At 48.3% G+C, this 18,530-nt stretch overlaps 1 protein-coding gene and 1 long non-coding RNA gene across 4 annotated transcripts in view; one reads left to right on the top strand and one right to left on the bottom strand.

Moving 5' to 3' along the window:
• Positions 1-764: 764 nt before the first annotated feature.
• On the bottom strand, positions 765-7,156 carry LOC129120122 (uncharacterized). 2 transcript variants are annotated; one of them, XR_013182516.1, is made up of 3 exons: positions 5,715-5,843; positions 1,829-5,498; positions 765-883 (listed from the first exon to the last, which is right to left on the bottom strand). It is a non-coding gene; the product is annotated as an uncharacterized LOC129120122 (long non-coding RNA). The 2 variants fall into 2 exon arrangements; XR_008534187.2 differs by lacking the exon at positions 5,715-5,843 and adding an exon at positions 6,978-7,156 and having other exon boundaries at positions 766-883.
• LOC129120120 (endonuclease domain-containing 1 protein-like) overlaps positions 5,878-18,530 on the top strand; it is a 164,111-nt gene continuing 151,458 nt past the window's right edge. For both annotated transcript variants that reach the window (XM_077179270.1, XM_077179269.1), the window contains exon 1: positions 5,878-6,015. The gene's annotated coding sequence lies outside the window, so the exon portion shown is untranslated. The remainder of the gene's footprint in view (positions 6,016-18,530) is intronic.

Raw genomic sequence — 18,530 nt, 5'->3', positions numbered from 1 at the left:
CCAGCTCCCCTCTCCAGGCTGTGAGACTTTGGGGAGCTGGTTATTCTGTGAACTGTGGCCAGGGTCATCAAACTCTTCCCCCTGTTTTTTACCCTAGGTGTGCCTATTGACCACAGAATGCTCTGCATGTGCTTCCTCTGCATCTCACACCACGCAGCTTCTGCTGTGGCTTTTCCTTCATCTCATTCCCACCCCCCCCTGAAGTGTGTCCCATCCTCATTGACCCACCCACCCTCTGATAAGCCCCTTCCACTTCCAGATCATGGTATTAACTTGACATTTGCAAAAGGTCACCATGTTTGCTCTGCCTGAGTGTTATATTGCTCACTCTTTTGTTGTTCTGCTTTGTAAGCTCTTCAAGGCAGAGGTTATCTCCTTGGGTGTGACTACACAGTGGCCAGGAGAACGAGGCCCCTGGTGTCAGCTGGTGTCTAACAGCTAAACCAAAAATAATAACTTGGTCATCGATGTGGAGGCTGGCTCCAATTTTATAGATTATTCATCAGAGGATAATGAATCTTAATTTAAATGCAAAACCCTTCCTTCCAGAAGAGGTCCATAAGCAGGATGACAACTAATGTCTTAATTTCAAAGACTACCAGCGTCAGATCCCTGCTGCATTTCCAGGAGTCCATTCGGACCGCGTGGTATTGCTGGAGCATATGCCATTTGCTGCAGGAACAAATGTGGGACATAAGGGAGGTGACACACAATACATACTTGGTGCATCCAGTTTATGCAGATGAAGTCCTGGCTTTTTTTAGCCTGGAGTTTGTCATGCTGGAGCTGTTTGTTGCATCAAACTAATTGCAATGGAGATGAGCGCGTGTGGTACGTACAGCGCCAGTGTCCCCCCTCCGGTGGCTGCTCCCAGTGAGATCAGCTGGTGGAGAAAGGACACATCAATGAATCCTTTGCTCTCAGGTGGGAGTGGATCCGATCCTGGCTGCAGTCCTAACCTGACCAGCATTCCCTAAGGTGGAGATGCAGGGCTGGAGCGCTCCCCATCTCCGTTAGGCAGCCGGGAGGGCTCCAGCCAAGGTAGAGACCCCGCGCCACCCATGAGGAGACACCCCAGGCTCGACTCTTCTCAAACACAAACCAATTCTGAACCTCAGCTGCAGCCAGGCTGTGCCAGAAAGGAAGATGGGAGAGTGGGGCTGTCAGATGCAGTAGCCTAAAGCCTGTGGTTGAGGCTGCTCTTCACCTGATGTTGGCATTGCAGAGGAAATGCATCCACGTCTGGAAGAGGTGCGCGTGGGGGATCTTGGCCTTTAGCTTAAGTGCCAAGAGCAACACGGCACCAGACTGACAGCTGTGCTGGCTCTAGGAACAGCCTGACCTGCTCCTCTGCCATGGTTTGTTTTGGGACTGACACAAAAGCTAAATCATTCCCACAAACAATACACAGCCAGCCATTCCCAGGTATTAACTTTTCCATTGCTTATAGTGATACTCCTTAAATTCCTCTATAATTTTGCCTTGAAAACAGCTCATTCCCTGAGTTAGCCAAGCTCTTCTGCTTCTCCCTGATATCCCTTGCCAGCCAGAGAAAACTGTACTGGGCAGGGGAGGGCAGTGCTGTGGCTCAGAGTCACTACACAGAGATTAATTGCCTGCAAGGGGTGGCTGCGTGGCTTGAAGGTGGATGCCAGCCTGGAGGCGTTAGGGCTGAGTTCTGCTTCAATTCCTGATCTGAGTCTCTCCCTCCTGCCCGCGTGCATCTCGCAGAAATATAACTGAGTTGGAAGTATCTGTTTCCTCCTAAATTCATCTGGAATTCATTAATGGGTTCAGAAGCTTTTGGGAGAGGGGGATGGACACGTACCTGCACAGAAAAGCAGCGCAGCAGAACCTTTATTTCCTTAGGGAGGCAGCCTAAAGAAATATTAGCATTTATTCTCATCTGTTGCTGAGCTTACGACCCACACAAATAACAGGGAATAGCGAGTGAGCAGCCGGCTGCAGAATGGGAACAGGGAAAATGACTCAGCAAGCTTGGCACCAATCTGGAGAAAATGCAGGTACATTATAACCTTGCTTGAGCATCAATCTCATCCGTGACATGACGTAGAAACAGCAGCCAGTGGAGATATTTGGATCTGATGGAAACATTCCTTCTGATAAATGATTTAGCTCTGCTCTTGCAAGTAGTTATATCCAGGAGCAGAGCAGGTGAGAAGCTGCCTTCATATATGTCAGCAAATGAGAGAAAAAGTTCAGTGAAAACCTCTCACTGCTTTATAAATATGCTTTTATTCTTCTGCTATCAGTTGACAAATAGCTGCTGAATTATAGTTTCATGCTTTGTTCATGTCATTCTCCCCAAGAACAGCATTTCCTGCTACATCACCTTAGAAACTCGATCAACAAACACTCTGCTCTACACGTAAACAAAGCTTTATTTTACCCCATTTTTGACAGCAGACAGCATTTTAGAAACCAGAAAATTTCGGGTTCTCTGGGCTATTTGCCTCAATTTCACAATCTGATTTTGGTTTTGAGGGCTTGTCAGCATTGTTTATTCCTGTATCTGTTGGAGTAGTGATGTTTTTGTGTGAGTGGCAAGGAAAAATATATTGCTGCAAATTGCTCTCTGGAATCAGACTTTCTTCTCTCAAGAGTCTAAATGAAACTGCACTTTCTAACACGTGGGAACTAAAGAGTGAAATGAATAGGAAAGAGAAGTGAAACAAGAAAACTCAGTGTCAACACCAAAAATGAATAAAAACAAAGCAAAGACAACTCTGAGAATTAAGCAGGATGAGCTTCAATACTCACCCTCCAATAAAATTTAGAAATGTTATCTCCAACAGAGCACCTGAAGAACTCTGAAGCAGCCAACTTCAGCCATTTCCTTGTGTAATAACATCATGTCCTGACCTCATGACAAGGTCTTTCTTTTTAACTGTGGAAAAACAAGATCAGAGCCCTATAAAGTTTTCTTACTTGGTTTCACTAGATGAGCATTTCCCAGGTAGCTGCTGTGAGCAAACAAATTAATACAACAGCAAACAGGGGATTTTATCTGGCAGTTTTTTAAAACCTGCACAGGAGCCCCAGCTACTGAGCCTCCTGTGATCTGCCACCACAGAGAGTCCATCAGTTAGGGATTAATTTTAAGGCAGATATTAAAGCCTATCACATGATTAAGGATTTTCCTATATGTGGACTTCAATGGGATGCTTTAAATCCTGTGTGTGTGCATGGATATGCACGTGTATGTGCACGTCGGTGTTTATTCACGGAGAGATGCAGCCTCAGGCTTCTTCAGGCCTTTCCAAGGAACATAAATTTAGGAGAGGGGACAGAGAGAGAAAGAAGAGTCATCTTTAAACTTCACATTTTTGAAAGCAAGTTTTTGAAGGAGACAGGCTGAGGGGGAGAGAGCCAAGATTGTAAAGATTTTATAACTAACAACATTTTTTAAGAGGAGACAGAATCTGTGCTCTTTTTTCGTGCAAGATCTTGCAATAATTTAAAGCAAATTTGGGAAATAGCTCTCTTTTGACAGAAATGCTTCATTTTCTTTTTCTGCTGGGCTGTAACCTAAAGCATCTTGGCTCGAGAAAATGAAATAAAGCTGAGCGATGATGCGCTGTCACTGCTGCCGCCGCCGCTCTGCCTCCTGCAAATCTCCCAAAATCGTGCACAGCTCTCCAGGTCAGAGCCCAGGAAGGCAGCAGTGCCTTCCCCTTCCAGTCTCAATCCTGCACCAGACAAACTTGCCCGGGGCTTTGTAAAACACGGCCAGGGTTTGCAGCGAGCGGCTCTGCCCGAGGTGCCGCTTCCAAGGGTTGGTGTGGAGAGGAAACTCTTCCCATGACACAGCAGAACAGCCACAGCAGCAGCAGCAGAGTAAAACAGATCAGTTCTGGCAGTACTCCTAAAGGACTACTTTAAATCCCAGCTCCAGCCTCTTCCTCCTTTAAGCATGATCGGAAGAAGGGAATGCAGAATAAAAAGAGGCTTAGTGAGGCAGGGAAATGAGGCCCAGAGATATGGGAAGCAAGGCAAATTGTAGCTAGGCTCCACAGCAGTGGGACAGCCTGGATAAATGGCAGAAAGGAGCCCAGAGAGGAAATTCCCCCAAAATTGGATGGGAAGGAGAGATAAACATAAACAGTGTGGAGGGTGGACGAAGGGAAGACTCTGAGAAGAAGTAAGGAAAGGAGGATGAACTGCTCCTCACTTCGTTAACTCTTTTTAGCTAAAATCATTAGGAATTTTTACAAAACTCAAAAAAAATTTAAAAACCAAAAAATAATACTAGAGATATCTGAAACATTGATCTGTTAGATATACAGCTCATTGCACAGGCACTGGAAATGAGTGGGGCAGAGAACAGGTATTCCAAGTCTGAGGCACAATTGGGAGAGCTGCCGGAGATGATCCACGGTCACTGCAGGACTGGGCCTGGGCTGGGGGGCTCCGGTCCCCTCCCGTGGCTGACAGCCATCAGCACCAACCCAGCAGTTAGGAAAAAGTCGTTTGTATGACTCCCTTCAAGAAAACGTGGTGGGACACTGAAGAAATTAAATCCCCAACTTAAAATTTACTGCATCTGTGGATCGGGTTTTTTTCATCTGCTGAGGGGCTGCTGGAAGCTGCAAAAAAGGAGTGAATGCGGGATTGCTCTTCCTCCTTCAGTTTTTAACGACAAAACTATGTCTCCCTTCTCAATCTAGCCCCTAAAGCCTTGCACTTGATCACCAACACTGACATGATGCCGCCAATTTGGGAGCAGAATTTGGGGGCCTCCCACAGGAGCCTTCCAGAGGGAAAACCCCAAGAGCCCCCTGCGCGTTGTCAGCCCGGCGGTGGGACCGTGGAGCTGATGGGCTTCAGCTCCTGATCCCAATTCCTGGGGGCTGGTGGAGAGAGAGCAGGGAATAAAACCCACTTCAGCACCGCAGGCGGAACAGCAGCCGGAGGAACGCGGCGCTGCCGCCGGCCGGCCCCGCACCCCCGGCGGCTGCGGCCGGGCAGCGGGATGCGCGGAGAACCGGGGGCTGCCCGAACCACGGGGAATTGTCGGCATCTTCCCTTTGCCTTTCCGTGAGGGCCGGCTGCTTGCTGGTAGTGTTGCAGTGGCCAGCGCACATCCCTAGGAGCGGCTCCTTCCAGCAGCTCGGCACAGAGCCGGCTGTCGGGAGCCGGCGGCGCGACGGGTCGGGACGGTGAAATCGCTTCGCTACCGACTGGCGGAGTTAAACGCGGCGGTAGCGACCACCGCATCCACCCCGCACGGGCAGAACCGCTCACATCTGCTCCTCCTCAGTCCGACACAAACAAGGGGTTTTCTTCGCCTTATTTTTAGTATTTTTATTTTTCTTTTGGTTGTTTTGGATTTTTTTGTTGCTGTTGTTTTTCTGCCTCTTCCAGCACCGGAGACCCGCCGCGGCCGCAGAAGAGCACCGGATCCCGCAGCCTCCAGGAGCGGGGTCCATCCTTCCGCACGGTGCCTGCCCGGCCGGTTATTCCCCCGTTATTCCTTTCTGCAAAAAGAGAAGGAGAAAAAGAAAAAAAAAAAAACAACCCAAATCCAAACATCAAATCAACCCGTAATAAATAATAATAGAAGAAGCAAGCGCAGCAACTTGCTTTAAGCAGAGGGCGGTAGGAGCAGGGAGCGCAGCCCCCCGGGGAGGGAAGGGAGGTAGCGAAGGGAGGGCAAGCGGGCACCGGCGGGGCTCGCAGCCCCCCGGGGGTACCGGCGGGTCCGGCGGCGGCGGACGTGAAAGTCCCCTTTAAGTTTCCATAGAGAGGCCTCCGGGTGTCACATGATGGACATGATATAACGAAACAACATCGTGGGGAGGGACGGAGGGAAGCAGTGGGGGAGCCCGGGGAGGCGTCGGGGAGGTGGCGGTGCCCCCCGACCCGCCCGCCGCGGCTGCACCTGTCTCGGCGCGCCGGGAGCGCGGTGTCCGCCCCGCTGATGGGGCTGCGGGCGGCACCTTCCCCCGGGGAGGAGGAGAAGGAGGAGGAGAAGGAGGCGAGCCGGTGGCGGAGGTAAGTTACCGGCGGGACCGGGGCGGGGGGCGCGGGGCGCGGGCGCGGTGTGTGCGCGGAGGGGTTGCGGGGTGTGAGTGCGCGGGGTGTCCGCGGTGTCCCCGCGGAGCGCCGGGCGTGTGCGCGCCCTCCCGCCCTCCATGTCCGCATTCCAGCTCATGTTGCGCAGATAAAATTCAAACTTGAGGTAAACACAAGCGGCGGGGGGGGGCGGACGGGGAACTGGGGGGGAGGGAGGCTCGCTCCATCCCGGCTCCATCCCGGTTCCATCCCGGCTCCTGCCGCCCCCTCCCCGCCGCTCCCCCCGCTCCGCACCCGCGGAGCCCCCGCGCACCTGGGGGAGCGCCGGCATCGCGCTGCTTCCCCCAGGGAGGGAGAACCGAACGTCCCTTTCCCCGCACCCCCGGTAGGACACGGCGGGTCGGGGGCGGGGGGGGGCCGCGGCGCGGCAGGTGCGCGGGGCGCTGTCGCGACATGGCGGGGGGGGGTGTGTGCGTCGCGACATGGGGGAAGCAGCCAAGTGACAGCGCGGAGTGGTGTGGGGGGAGAAAGAACGGGGCTGCGCCGCGTTGTTTTCCTCCGTGTTGCGTGGGTATCCCGATTAGAGCGGGCATAACAGCGGTGCCCCCCCCCCGATCCCGCTTTTCTCCATACGCATTTCCAAGTGCGTATGGAGAAAACAAGATGCGGAGCGGGGCGGGCCGGGGGGGGGAGGCGGGGAGGGCCGCACTGGCGTTCACAGCCCCGGTCCGTGACACAGGCGGTGTCGCCGCGGGGATATTTAAGCGCTTTAAGCGGGGCGATGATGGAGGCGGCCGAGGGCGCCCCACAGGTGGGTGCGTGCATGGAGAGGGGCCGAAGCGCTGGTCGTGTGGGGAACGCCGGAGCGGTCCCGCACTCCGCGGACTCGCGGCGGGCGGCGCTGCCGGGACTGAGAGTAAAGTGGGGTGCGGGGACAAGACCTGGCAGCCGCGGGTTGCTGAGTGGCGCAGCTCCGGGTGCCGCGAGCGGTGCGGGGGTGACGGCGGTGCCGCCATGGCGGGTGTGAGGGAGCGGCGCCCTCAGGGGGGTCCCGCGGCCCCGCCGAGGGCGGGAAAAGCGCGCGCGGCCCCCGCCTGGCGCCTCCTCAGCACTGCACCAAGGCGGCGGGGCGGGAGGGGGGGGGGGCAGGGGGGGAGGTGGCGGCCACGCCCACCGCGCCCCCCCGCCGGCCAATCGCCGGGGCGGCGCGGCGGGGACACGCCCCCCCCGGCGCGCTCCGCGCCCTTCCCTCCAATCGCAGCGCAGCTCGCCCCCCCTCCATCGCCCTCTTTCGCCCACCCGCCTGTTTGTTACGGTCGGGGCCACGTGCCGGTGCCTCGGGCCGGTCACGTGGCCCCCGGGGCCGGGGGGTCTGAGGGGGACCGTGGGGTCTGGAGATCTCCTGTGTTTGGGGGTCTAATGGGACCACGGGGGTCTGGAGCTCTTCTGGCCTTGGCGGTCTGACGGAACCGTGGGGTCTGGAGCTCTCCTGGCCTTGGGGGTCTGACGGGACCGTGGGGTTTGAGGGGACCGTGGGATCTGGAGCATTCCTGTCCTTGGGGGTCTGACGGGACCGCCGTGGGGTGTGGAGCTGTCCTGTCCTTGGGGGTCTGATGGGGACCGTGGAGTCTGGAGATCTCCTGTGTTTGGGGGTCTAATGGGACCACGGGGGTCTGGAGCTTTCCTGTCCTTGGCAGTCTGACGGGACCGTGGGGTCTGGAGCTCTCCTGGCCTTGGGGGTCTGACGGGGACCATGGGGATCTGGAGATCTGTCTTAGGAGGGGAGTATCTGATGGAGACCTGGAGACGTCCTGCTATGGGATCTGACAGGGTGACACTGGGGGGCCTGTCCAGGGGGGAGTCTGAATGGGTGGTCTGCAGCTGTCCTGTCCATGGGGCCTGATGGGGAGCAGGGGGGTCTGCGACTGTCCTGTCTGTGTGGTCTGATGAGGAACAGGGGGGCCTGCAGGTGTCCTGTCTATGGGGTCTGATGGGGAACAAGGGGGTCTGCAGCTGTTCTGTCTATGGGGGAACAGGAGGGTCTGCAGCTGTGCTGTCTGTGGGGTCTGATGTGGAACAAGAGGGTCTGCAGCTATGCTGTCTGTGGGGTCTGATGGAGAGTGGTACTGGCTGCCAGCTTGGGAAGAGCGTGAAGCCCCCCAGCCCAGAGGAGTCTGACTGGGCCTGACTCTGGCTACCTGCCCATGGAGCCTGAATCCCCCCTGGCCAGGGAATGTGGCCAGCACCCTCATGCCATTGCCCCCGGGCCCTTGCTCACCATGAGCGTCCATTCGGCCCTGGCCCCATTAAACCTTCTCTGAAGGGCCTGTCCCTGGCTGCTGTTCCTGTCATGGCCGAGCCGTGACAGCCTGTCCGTGGCTGGCTCTGGCCTCCGGAGAGGGAGGTGTTTCTCTCCCGAGGAGAGCTGTTTATGCCCAGTGATTTTTTTTTTCTATTTTTTTTTTTTTTTAAATTTCTTTCCCCTCCCTCCGTGCTCTCCTGCGTAAGCCACAGCAGCAGCTCGGTGTCTGCCCAGCCCGGCAGTGTCACGGCACGGCTCTTATGTAGGTGAAGCCGGGGAACGCTGCAAGGATCATGTGGAGCTCTCAGTCTCCTGAGCCTGGAGCTTTGAGCCTATTTATAGGTGGGTTGGGCAGTGTTCTGTGTGAAGGACTTGCTCCGTGTCCGAATCTGTGGCAAAACGAGGCGTCCTTAAGCAGTGGTGTTTTGGTTTTGGGTGGTTGTTCCTGGGCATGGGGTTTTGTGAAAGGCTCTGGAGCACGGGTTGTTAGTCGGTTATGTGGAGGAAAGGCGAGTCAGTTTGGAGTTAAGGAACGTGATGCCATTTTAATGCAACTTCTCGGGTGGCAGAGCAAACAGTAAGGGGATACTCGGTTCTAGATCAGCAGCTTTCAGCTTTGCAGGCGGTGGACAACTCAGGGTCAGTGAGAAGCCACAGAGGAAAGGACGTTGTGTTTTCTGTAGGCTTACGCTCATTATACTGTTTTCTGCACTGGATTTTGTGGCTGACAGGCTGGGAAAAAAATATGGAAATCCACTATTCTAGATCCCTGAGATGTTTTGGTTTAGAATAAGTGGAGAAAAAAACCCTCAACTGTGTGTTTTGTTGTGTATGTTCCTATTGTACAGCTCAAAAATGTAAAAATTCAGTGTATTTTTAAGAGTTACATAACCTTTAGTAACGTAGTGAGTCTCAAGTAGCCTTCAAGAGTTAAATAACAGCAGATCAACGAGGCTGGGTTGAGAAGAGGAAGAGAGGGTTTTATAATGGTGAGGACTATACACAGATATTTAAAACTGCTTTGGTGTTGCACTAGAAACAAGTCTTTGCTTAGGAGGAGGAGGTTTTTAATAACCTATAAATACAGAACATGAGAAGGAGGATAGAAAGATGAGGTTTGCAGTTTTATGCTGCTCTAGTCCGGTAAAAGGATCAGGAATAGTTTATGATATTTCACATTCTTAAGCTTCCCTACCATCTTGACTTTTTCAGTACAAGTTTTTGCAATCTGAAATGATGAGAACTTCCAGATATTGACCACTGTGGGTGAAGAAGGAAATCTGGCCTGAAAATAACAAATTCCAGAAAGGAGTAGGGGCACTGTAGTGGTGAAAGAACTGGGGTGGTGACACATGTCCTGAGAGAGAGAGAGAGAGAGAGCTGGTGCTTTGTGTTGGTTACAGGAGTAATTCGACACGGTGTTACCTGCAGAAAGATGTTTATACAGCCGGGGTGGTTCGTGCTGGCATATCCGTGTTATCTTTGTATTTTTGGGGGCAGGGAAAGAGCCCTGCCTTAATAGAGAGGAAATTGCTGGGGAGCAGTGGATGTGCTGGAGATGTGAGGATACCTGGAGGTGCGCACGCCTCGGAATTTGGAGCGTACGTGGAAGTGCTGCAATGGAATTGATGCAGCAGGAAATTGCTTTCTCTGTTTCTGTTGGTGAGATGCAGTTAACGTAAAACGAGCCCTTTGGATCCCCTATCCCATTTCTCTTTAATATAACTAAGATCATTTATCTTGTCGGGTGGTGAGAAGGGGGGAAAAGAAAAATACTTTTGTTTTGTAATTTGGTTCACCTTCTCTTGATCTGCTGTCAGCTCATGACAAGGCACAATGTGTGCTGCACACTGTGTTCCACTGAGCTGTTTTGGTGACAAATACAATGTATACAAAAAAAAGGGCTATGAAAAATAGGTATATTGTCAGTTTTTATAGAAACAATCCCCATTTTTCTCTAAGGTACACAAAAAGTGTCATATTAGGGTCTTATGCCTTGTCAGTTTCGGTGGCAAAAAGGTCGATGTTTTAGTCTTCGTAAGTATTCAAAATGCAACTGAAAAGGAAATATTTAAATGAGTGTTTGTATTGGTTTTGCAGTAGGAAGTAATAAAAGCTTTTGTCAGTTTTAATAAAAAGGGAAATGCTGAACTTACTTTAAAAATGCGATTGTTCATGCTTTATGAGTCTGTTATATTGTTAAAATTAAGAGGATTTCTTTAATCCAAGTTAGATTTTAATTGCTGTAATCAAGTGTTTACTATATTTCTTTTGTGTTTATAGATAAAAACACAGAATCATGTTTTTTTGACCTCGTGTATAGCATGACTGGCTGTAGTTCATGCCATATTTGCACGGTTTTTTTCCATAAACATCTTGCTCCTGGGATTATTAGTAGCACCAGAATAAGAGCTTGAAAATACTGTCACATAAAGGGTTAGAGCACTTGCAAACAGGAATGCTGAAATTCAAAGTTAAAAAAAAAAAAGCAGCCTCTCCCCAGCAGTTCTTTTTAAGTCAGTTTGATGATAATTTTTAGATCCCGACTCGTGGGTTTCTAAATGGCTGGAGATGGAATTAATGGGGTTGCAACTCTTTGTCACGAATTTCAGCATAAACAATATTTTTCTTTCGGCTTTGGATTTCATTTGAAATGCAGTGAAAAATCCCCTGTCCTTTTCCAGTCCCTCAGGATGCTGCACCTCAGCCAGCAGACGTAGTGTTGTTGTCTAACAGCGAGGCTGGAAATGGGAGTTGTTTGTGCTGAGTTTTACCCTTACCAAGGTCAGAGATTTCATCCTTCCTTAGATTCCTCATCTGGGAATTTAACACTTGCTCTGGGTCCTGATTTAGGAATTTTCATGAACTTCTTGGAGCTCTGGAAGGAATTTAAATGTCCCCATGTTGTTGTGCTTGTTCCCAAACGTAAGTTTGGAAATGCCTGAAATGGTGACGTCTGTGTGGCAGAAATATTCATGATGGTAATAAAGCAGTCAAGCTGAAAATCCAAGTTTCTTACATAAAACTGATTTAATTGGCAGGACAAACAAAGACGATAATTGGAATAATATTCCTGTTTTAAATAATTTTGGTCAATATGGGCATTGAAGTTTTCTTTTGACAGTGGTTTATGACTTGTGGGGAGTATTTTGGATGAAGAGAGGTGGTCCTACTCTGTCTCTCAGTGGTCTGAATTTCTATGCACTGTTACCTGAGAATTAGTTTTTCATAATTATGAAATATTAGTGAGCCCATGGTAAATGGGTTGTTTGGGTTTTTTTTTTTCCCAATTCTTACTGTGATAGAAATTTCTTACTTAAATATAAGCAAAGGAAATGGAGAAACAAATGCTTGAGAGGGCATTTATAACACCACTTGTAAGCCCTGATTTTCCAAACACTCCTCCGAATGTGTCTTGTGTAAGGAGCAGGTCCTATTAGGGAACGTAATTTGTGCAATTGTGTAGAAAATCAGCAGAGTTGGTAAATTCTGAAGCAGTTATCCTGTTTTTTCTGTCCTATATTTCAAATCCTTGCTCTCTTGCAGCCAAGCCCGGTGTGTGCTTACATGTGCAGAGTGCTGAACAGTAGTCTCATCTAAACAAAAAACTTGTGAAGTCAGCCTGCCAGTAATAGTGACGTGATATTATTATTTTTTTATTTTATTTTTCATTTGTGCCATCTTGCCAATTACCAGAAGCAGCAATTAGTTGTCTGGGGGGGGGGAAGGTGAGGTGAACAAGATGGGGGGGAGAGGGAAACCTTATAAACATAATTTTCTGGTGTTACAAAATTCAGTTATTTCTGCCCCAATTTACCTGTGAGCTACACCAAGATGTACCAGTTTCACTGTGGAGCCTGAAGTAATCCTTGTTTTTTGTAATAATTATTAGCAAAATAATAATATAAATATGATAATCATATTATTATATTATTATAATGAACATTGTCCACAGAACTTCTGCTACAGGAGGAGCATGTTTGGATCTCTCTGGAAAATATAATTTGAATTTGTGCTAATTCTTTTTTTATCTTTGTTGTCGTTGGGTATATTTTTTGGTAGCTTTCAGATTTTCGGAAAAGCAAGATGATTTTTGTGTTCATTTAATAGCATTGTGTGTGGAATTCCCCTGAAATGAGCTGTTTTGAATAACACCTGCATTATACACAGATTGCTGAATTTTAACACAACTTCAGTAGCTTCTCCAGGAGCTTCTGCAAAAATAGAGTTGTAAAATGAAGGCAGGTACTGGCCTTGAATAAATTCCAGCGTGCTGAGGAAACAAGGCAAAATCAAACCGAGGTTCAGCAAGAAAACAAGCATTTCCCCGGGTTTTATGCCGGTGATTATTTACATCAGCACAGGAGGGTGTTCACCGCTGATCAGGTGCTGCTGAGACGTGTCTGGAGCGGGAGGGATCCTTGTGTTTGGATTGTTGGAACTTGGGAGATTTCTTGCTACGCAGCAGCTCATGTGAGCAGCTGTCAGCTCTCCTGGGAGGGAGACGGAGCCTCCAGCCACCGTGTTTACTTCCAGCAGGAGGAGGAAAAGGACATTTCTGCCGATTATCTGCCTGTGTTTTGTAAACTGAAAGCGCTCTTAATGCTCCCGAGCAGGCTGTAGTTGCTGTATCATTCTGCAGCGTCGCTCCCCACCCCTTTATTTATTTTTGGTTTTAATTTTAGCATAACTTCAATGTTCGGCTGGCTATTGATGGATCATCCGTAGCTCTTGGGGCGGTCCTTACATCCTAATTTCTCTGGCTTCGTGGCGGTGCTCCAGGACCCTGGAGCGGTCGGGATTACATTTATCCCATTGATTGAGAGCAGGATTCCAAGTGTGGAAAGCAGCAGGTTTATTTTCCGCTCTGCTCGGGAGATCCGAGGGGAGGAGAAGCCGCGGCCGCGCTGGAGCCGCGCGGAGCTGCGGGCGCTCCGAGGCAGATGCCGGCGGTGCCTCGCTCGCTTCCATGGAATAAATACTCCGCTCCTTCCCAGGCGATTTTTCCAGCGTTGCCCTCTGCCGGAGGAGACCAGGGATTGCTGTGTGGGCTCCCTGGATGGAGTCCCTGGCGCTTCCTCGGCAGCTCCAGCTCCAAGAGCCCACCTTCCTCCTGGAGCCCCTGTTCCAGGCAGAGCATCTCATTCCTTCTCTTCTTCTGGAGCCCCTGTTCCAGGCAGAGCATCTCATTCCTTCTCTTCTTCTGGAGCCCCTGTTCCAGGCAGAGCATCTCATTCCTGCTGCTCCCTCCTCATCTCTGTCCGTGGGCATCTGTTCAGGGTGGTTGTTTGGATAAACTGAAAGCCAAACGCTGGATCCAGCATTATGGGATCAGCTGCTTCTCCAAAGGTTATTGTCCCGTCGGAGCCACAACTAATTCTGGCAGGGAGCTGTGCACCTTTCCCATAAAACAGCTTGCCTTTGGTAATCCAGATGGTTTTAGACCAATATTGATCTAAAAGTCAGTGTTTTGAATGTAAATGCATTTAAATTTGCTTTAAATTTGTTTGGTGTTGACACAGGATGAAACAATAATGAGGTTGGAGCAATTAAATGTACAAAATTTCACTAACACTGCCTGTATCTGCTGTTCTGATCAGCACAGCTATATGTTGTGGGTTTTCTTGGTTTTGGTTTTGTTTTGTTGTTTTTTTGGTTTGTTTTTGGTTTGGTTTTTTTTTTTTAGGTTTTTTGTTGTTGTTACTTGTCTGGGTTTTTTTTTTGTTCTTGGGGGTTTTCTTTGTGGTTTGTTTTATTTGGTTTATATTTATTTATTAATAATGATAATTATTATTGTAAGTTTTTGGGGGGGGTGAAATTTTATTTTCCTTTGTGTTTTTGTGACTTAGGAAAAGGCCTTCTTATTGTTTTTCAAGAAACTGTAGGTTTCCTGTATTGCTGGTGTTGATGGTAAAAGGAGTTAAGCAGGGCAGAGCTCAGCTGTACTATTTCAGTGGGATTTGAGTGGGGACCTCTGTTCTCCCAGTCCTTGTTAATGGAAGTGCTGACATTCACAGGCAAGTTCTTGCTGAATAGTGGAGCCAAAAAAGGCAGAGATGGTGACTGTGGAGAAGTAACCAGGAATTGTGAGCTGAAATGCTATTTATTTATTGAATAAAACTGAATTCCTCAAAAGCAGCCTTACTTCAGCAGCGAATGAGTCACATCTATAAGCAGCAATAATTTGTACTGGAGCCCAAAATTGTGTAATACAGTGGGGGAAAAATGCTGGTAGGGACGTTTGATAGGTTAACCCAGGCCTCCAGCATTGTGATGGGAGAGCAGCATCTGTCAGAGCACTCTTTCAATTACAGAAGCATGGAAAATAGATCCTCATTGTGCAGCCTGGATGGCAGGATCCAGCCCTTTGCTACTGCAGGCAGATGTGCAGTGTGATCCTGCAGCAGATTTCAGGCTCCAAATTGGAGCTCTCATTGCTCCATTTTTCAGCTTTTTTGTGCCCTTCCCCCTTTCCAGGATATAATGCAATCCCCTGTCATTTAAAGACCACTGGTTTCAAAAACAAGCTCTTGTAGCCTTTTCCTGTGAAGCAAATTTTATGTTCCTGTGGGTAAAGTTACTCTGAGAAGGTTTATGGAAGATTATTCTCCTGGTTGCCTGGATCAGGTAAATACTATAAACATAATTTGTCATGTCTAATGTTCTCCTGGTCAAGTTCTCTGTAGGATATATCTGGTTGTGTTTATCAGTTTTGTTGATGTTCTCTTTTGCAATTACAAAGTACTCCTATATCATGAAGAGGTTTAATTCTGTTCCAGATGCTTTGGGCTGATAAAGTGCTAATGGGTCTTCTGGCAGTTTCTTGTGAGATCAGTTTCCATGAAAAAATTGTATTTACCCAAAGTAAAGTCTGCTTTGGAACACAGGTTTGTGATGTGTGCACAATTCCTGGTAGAAAAGGATTGTAATTTGTTTTTTTTTTTCTAATTCTGCTACTTCAGAAAAACCTCCCTGGCTAGATGAAAACTGTAAGTCAGCTCTGAGATGCAGTCTCTTTGGTAGCTGTGTCAACATTAATTATTGTATAGCTCCAATGTGACGTATAAAGTGACACCTCTTCTGGCCTGCCACATTTCTCCTGGGCAAACTGTGCTTGGCTTATTTAGTTTTCATATTTGATACTTAAATCTTTGTAAAGATCTTAAACAATGTTGTTCAGCTGTTCATTGTTCTTTCTGGTAACGTGGACAGATATGCATCATGTTTTTGAAAGAGATTGCAGTGATTCTTTCCCAGTTCATGACTTTTCCCTTGAAATGTTCCTTCATGGTTGTGCCTGCAGTCAGTGTCTATCCTAGGACTTGTTTTCAGGCTGCTGCTGCCTTCAGGAAACAAAAAGGAGGTGACTAAGTCTGTCCTTTCCCTGCAAGTGGCATTTGTGATTTGTCTGTTTTCTTCACTTGTTTTTCTGTGTTTCCTGCAGCAGAAGGAGACTTTGCCTCATTCCTGAGTGCTGGGTTATCTTTGTGGTTTGTTGATTCTGGATATGCAAAGAAAGAATCTGCAAGAGCAGAAATTCCAGCAGGGAAGGACAGCAGTAGGGAGGTTCTCTGTTCATCCAGTTGCAGTCAGACTCCTCAGGTCAGCTTTCCATCCTGATGAGTGTTTTGTGCCCTTCTGCCCATCACTGCCACCAGGTATCCAAAGCACAGGGATGGGCAAAATCCATCCTGGGCTCTCAGCATGGGAATCCAATGTTCCCATGGATTGCAGCAGTGTGGCTCATAACTTAGGGGTTTCTGGAGTAGGAATGGGATTGTGGAGTCATAAAATGGTTTTGGTTGGAAGGGACCTTAAAGATCATCCAGTGCCACCCCCCCTGCCATGGGCAGGGACAATTTCCACCATCCCAGGCTGCTCCAAGCCCCATCCAGCCTGGCCTTGGACACTGCCAGGGATCCAGGGACAGCCACAGCTTCTCTGGGTCAGCTTTCCATCCTGATGAGTGTTTTGTGCCCTTCTGCTCATCACTGCCACCAGGTATCCAATGCACAGGGATGGGCAAAATCCATCCTGGGCTCTCAGCAGTGCTTAAAGCAACGTTCCCATGGATTGCAGCAGTGTGGCTCATAACTTAGAAGTTTCTGGAGTAGGAATGGGATTGTGGAGTCATAAAATGGTTTTGGTTGGAAGGGACCTTAAAGAATCATCCAGTGCCACCCCCTCTGCCATGGGCAGGGACACCTTCCACCATTCCAGGTTGCTCCAAGCCCCATCCAACCTTGGACACTTCCAGGGATCCAGGGGCCACCACAGCTTCTCTGGGCACGCTGTGCCAGGGCCTCCCCACCCTCACAGGGAAGAATTTCTTCCTATGAAATAATCCTTCCAGTTTTTTTCTCTAGGCCAGGGCCTGTAAGTGGGTGATTTCCCATCCTGTGGTTGTAAATAATGTTTTCCTGGTATCCCTACTGTGTATGGTAGATGGATGAAGGTTTTCAGTATACTTGATTTTAAGAATGATTTTCTAGCAGCCTTTCTTGCATAACTGACTACAGAATGAATTTCCCTGCTAGCATTTAGTTTAAAATGGATGAAGATTATAAATACATGTTTTTTCAGCTAATCTTACTCAGCTGACCCCTCTACTTCTACATTCTGTGTCTCTCAAGGGTTTTGTTAAGTAATATTGATATTAATAGTACCATCTACTGCTGAATCCCTCCTGTGGTTTATAAGAGCATATTTAAGTATTACATTATGTTAACCAGCTTCACTGGTAGCTCAGAATTCAAGCTGTTTGTATTTGCAGTTCTGCTGCTAAGTCCCTCATCTCCTGTGAGTGTTGTAAATAAGATTTAGACCTGTACAGAAGGAGGCCTGGGCAGCAGGGGCTGGGATTGTCCAGCCCTGCAGGGCAAGGGGATGTCCAGAGATGCATCCACAGCCACCTTTGCTCCTGGGGAGTTTAGGGTGTGTGGGTCACTGTCACAGGCACTGCAGAGGAGATGGGGAGGGGATTCTCTGTGAGAATCTCTGATGTCTGGGAGCACAGTGTAGAAACACAGAAACCCCAGCTGGGTAAGATTTAAAAGTCAGAGACTGTGAAGAAGAGACAAATGGCTAACATAGGGAGACCAGAGTAGAATCATAAAATCATTCAGATTGGAAAAGACCTTTAGGATTGAGTCCAGCCATTAACCCAGCGCTGCCTTGTCCACAGTTTAATATAAAAAGTCAAACAGAACTGTTTCCTCTGTACACAAAAATCAAATTTGAAGAGTTCATTGAACTTCTCTGTATTATATCTGCTTATTACTAATTCATGTTCCTAGTACATATTATTAGGCATTTTTGCTAACTTCAGGAGCCTATCAATTGACTTTTAGAAACTCTGTGTTACACTATTATATAATTATAATGTTATATTACCTGCCTCTTGGTGGGGAAGATAGCATCTCATGCTCAGCTCCAAGACAAGGCAGCAGTTCTGAGGCTCCCACTTTGCTGTCTCATCTTCCTGCATGTTGGATTTCTACTGGGAGCTTCCATAATCCTTCCAGCTGGCTGTGCTTCCTGTTGATTTGCTTATTGCTCTTCCTAATGAGTGCTGGTGTTCAACCTGGTTGTGTAAACACAGAAGGGTTTGGTGCCTTTTATTGAAAGAAACTTGGAATTGATGGAGGAATTAACTTCAGGGATGTCAAATGCCCGGAGCTGTGGTGCAGAAGTTAGTGCAGGAATAATGCATGGATCCTGAATTTAGATTTCATGGAAAGATATGTCTTTGTGTTGCTACTAGATTAATGTGTTGGCCCAGGATAATGCTGTCTTTTGAAGAGCTTATCTTTAAATGTTTAAAAATCTGTTCTTGTGTTTTACCATAAACTGATGTGGTCCAGCAGTCATCTGGCTCACATACTGGAAATATTTTGTTTTTCTTTTAACATGACTCATTACCATGCATTGGTAACTATGGTTATTTTCTCTTAAAGGATTTGTTCTCCCCTTTAATTATCATGTTTTGGGGCATTCAGGTTTGACTTATTACTAACGTAGAAATTCCTCCAGGGACTTCTAGCTTCCAAATAAATGTTTTAGGCTGCTTGCCCATAAAATTAGCAGTCCTTATTACTTCTCCTTAGTCTAAATTAGATCTTCAGTGAGGTTATGTTGCCCTAGTGCATGTGTGAATCTTACAACTTATTTAAGGTGTCAAAAGTGTTGCTTT

Source organism: Agelaius phoeniceus, chromosome 5 (assembly GCF_051311805.1).
Source record: "Agelaius phoeniceus isolate bAgePho1 chromosome 5, bAgePho1.hap1, whole genome shotgun sequence".
In the NCBI taxonomy this organism is placed as follows: Eukaryota; Metazoa; Chordata; class Aves; order Passeriformes; family Icteridae; genus Agelaius; species Agelaius phoeniceus.
Note: the sequence above shows the minus strand (reverse complement) of the source record. Positions and strands in the feature narration are given on the sequence as shown.